The sequence below is a fragment of the Aplysia californica genome, unplaced genomic scaffold, assembly GCF_000002075.1.
Source record: "Aplysia californica isolate F4 #8 unplaced genomic scaffold, AplCal3.0 scaffold00313, whole genome shotgun sequence".
Classification (NCBI taxonomy): Eukaryota; Metazoa; Mollusca; class Gastropoda; order Aplysiida; family Aplysiidae; genus Aplysia; species Aplysia californica.
Window position 1 is genome coordinate 516654 of NW_004797583.1, and position 3576 is coordinate 520229.

General features: G+C 41.7%; 1 long non-coding RNA gene across 1 annotated transcript in view; it reads right to left on the reverse strand.

Moving 5' to 3' along the window:
* Positions 1-3278, reverse strand: part of LOC118477952 — a 5978-nt gene extending 2700 nt beyond the window's left edge. The window contains exon 1 of the long non-coding RNA XR_004858710.1: positions 2680-3278. This is a non-coding gene — a long non-coding RNA (uncharacterized LOC118477952). The remainder of the gene's footprint in view (positions 1-2679) is intronic.
* Between the last annotated feature and the right edge of the window lie 298 nt (positions 3279-3576).

Here is a 3576-nt window from a genome sequence, read left to right on the forward strand (position 1 = left end):
GTCAAACAGGCAAATGGGAACAAGTAAGACAAGCAACAACAACATCAACAACATCAACAACAGCAACAACATCAACAACAACAATAACGACAAAAGAACAATAATGAGTCATCGCTCTACCACTGATTAGATTACGGTATTTCTAAGCCAATCTCCATCCCAGTGTTACGAGTACGTGTCACTGCAGCCTCATGTTTTATGAAATGACCCGGAACCAATACATTCAATACATTCAATAGGGAAAAAACGCTGACTTTTCAAGCACGTAAACAAAAAGGAATGCAACCGTAACAGTTCGTACAGTTGCAATGGTCTTTCCTCTCCATCCACGCCGTCAGGACAACGCCTCCTTTGTTTCCCCAAATCATCGTACTAAATATTTTACACTCCCATCCATAAAATACATACACTATCATTAAACAAGGCGCACTGCTTAGACCCTGCCTGTTAACGCCAACCCAGGAAAAGCAGATGGGATGCAACAAACGAGCAGATAAATAGACATACAGCTTGAAATACTTGATATAATCGCATTTCGAGAGACGTGGGGAAAGGGGGAAAAAGGGGGGGGGGTGTCAAACACAACAACAACAACAAAATTTTTACAGCAAAACGAACAAACACACTTGAAAATGTTTTTTTTTTTTTTAAGGAAGAACACAAACAAATATTGTGTTTCCAGTGTTAATCGTACCGAACGAGCATCAGCTCAAGAAATACATTTAAGTACAAAGCGGTTAAGTAGACCCAGTCGTATGGAAACAGGAGGGGTCAAATTTTATCCGGATCAAGTTGTCAGGTTAGAGCGAGTTATAAGCTGACAGTAAGACTTGACCCACCAGCTGGTACGGGGGGAGAGACGGGAGATGGGGTAGGTCGGTAGGTGGTTTATAGCATTCGTTTCAGTGCAAGTTTTACGGCACTTGCAACACAAAAAGGAAACATAAGGTGCCGAAGATTAGAATATTTGTTGTAGTTGTTCTTGTTGTTGTTTTAGAGAGCGTTTTACGACGTTCGCAACACAAATAGGTCATATAATTATTACAAGTATCGAAGACAACAGAGATGTTTAACAAAGGAAAACGTACAAAGAAAAGAAGGACGAGAGATGATCACGACGATGTTTGATAGGCACCGAGGAGCGAACCACACGAGAGCAACCGCCATCCGAAAAGCAAAGATTCCACACACACGAAGAGGATGGTTGAAGGGCGCCACTGGTAGGTCTTACTTCTCTACTGTCTCTCTGTTGTTTCTGTCTGTCTGTTCGTCTATCTGTCTGTCTGTCTGTCTGTCTGTCTATCTGTCTGTCTATCTGTATGTCTGTCTGTCTGTCTATCTGTCTGTCTATCTGTCTGTCTATCTGTCTGTCTGTCTGTCTGTCTGCCTGTCTGTCTATCTGTCTGTCTGTACGTCTGTCTGTCTGTCTGTCTGTCTGTCTGTACGTCTGTCTGTCTGTCTGTCTGTTCGTCTATCTGTCTGTCTGTTCGTCTATCTGTCTGTCTGTCTGTACGTCTATCTGTCTGTCTGTCTCTCTCTCTCAACCTTACCCACCACTAAATGACTATAATTATGCTGGTGTTTTCTTTACTCCCACAAACTAGAGGCAAAAACAAGAGTGTCAGCGTCCACAAAGACAACTGTGAGGCGGCGTGGTGGAATCAGGCTCTCGTCAAAATAATCAAAGTGAAGAAACTTGCATTTTTCCGCAGGTTTGTGAATTTTTATCAATTTTTTGTTTTTTGGCTCAACGCCTTTCATTCCCATTTGAGAACTCATTTCTAAGTGGATTTTTCTGAAAAGCGTTGATGAAAGGCACAAAAATGTAAATTTTCAGTTACCACGGACTCAAGGAAATAACTAATCTTTCGCGGCCATTTTCTCACTAATTTTACCTCTGAAAACAGGTGACCCCCACCTCCTTCTTTCGCAAATATCTCGGGTTGTATTCAAGGTAAATATTTATTTTTTAAAACCAAATAAAGACAAGTGAAAGAGCTTAAGATGATAACACTAACTCTACAAGCCCAAAAATTGACGAGAGCCTGATTCCACCACGCTGCCTCACAAATCGTTAAGACCCGTACTCCACTTCATGGACAAACCTTCAAAAATAACACACAAGTCCTTGGCTGGAGGGGAGTACCAACCTGCAACTAGCTACACACGGCAACGCGGCCTTTCGATACATTATCCCCTTCATTTTGTTTCACAAAGAGCAATTCTTCTGAAATTCTACACTCAATTTCAATTTCTTAACCTTAAAAGAATAAAGAGAAAGAAAGAAAGAAAGAAAGAAAGAAAGAAAGAAAGAAAGAAAGAAAGAAACATTTCGAGCCAACCAGCCGCCGACAAGGAAACCAGCACTTCGATTCGTGTTTCAAAAACCCTTAACCGACGATCAGAAAGAGTCTCCAAGTCTGCGTAAGACTCTAAATAACAAGGTCTTAAAACCAAACATTAAAAATTCGCGTTCCACATTACCCAAAAAGCAAAGATTCCACACACACTCGCACACCGACACAAATCTCCGAGAGAAAGATACTACGGTAAGAACTCTCACTCGCAAAAGAAATCAAACAAACCCGCGTTCCAAATGATCTAAACTGTATCGATAGTGGGGACGCAGTAAAAACACCAACGTTTATTAGATTTTAGAAGTCAAATATTGAAAACAACCTATGTTTGCCATTAATCCACTAATAGACAAAAACAAAGATTCCACGCAGCCCGGTACAAATCCCTGACAGATATACGGTTTTTAAAAAAAGGCTACACCTTATAAGCTCTTGAGAATGTCACAGATTAATCCCGCGCAGCGGCGGGGGTGAAGAGGTACGCGGAAACAGAGGTGACAGATCCCACTCACTTTGCTCGGAGACGCATCGACATCCCGAATCATTCTCAAGTGACGAAAAATCCAATCGCGAATGCGCACTTGGTACGACATACTATTATATATCTACGCGCACTTTATAACGACGTATGTGCTTTTCCGTCACACAAAAACCACCTATCTCAAACACGGATTGCCATCTTTCTGACACCCAAGCCGTCTATCTCACACACATTCAGGCGCAACGCCATTCAATTACGAAGCTTTATTTCGCTTCCAACTTAAAATCGGTGTATTTGGTGCAGCAGTTAGGTACTCCGCCGTCCCACGCAAGGGATTTAAGTTCGATTCCTGAGTAGGGAGAATTTCTATCAGGAACCAACTATCTTGGTCTTTCTACTGGGGAGAAGTTGTAACTCTCTCGATTATTTTAGTAAGAGTTTCACGGCACTTGCAACACAATAATAGGTCACAATATTAGTGCCGAAGATTACAGGTGTTACAAGAGAGTAACAAACACAAACAGAAGGAGGGGGAGATAATGATGATAGAAGTCGGATAGGTAAGAAGGAGCAAACCACACGAGAGCAGCCGCCAACCACCCACTGACCATCTAGGCCCGAATTGACCTATGACAGGCATGGTAGAAGCTCCCCTCCTCAATGATTTAAATTGTTTTTAAAAAAAAACCCAACCCACAGCATTACCTTTTTACCCTTTAAATTTTTATGAAGAAAAAC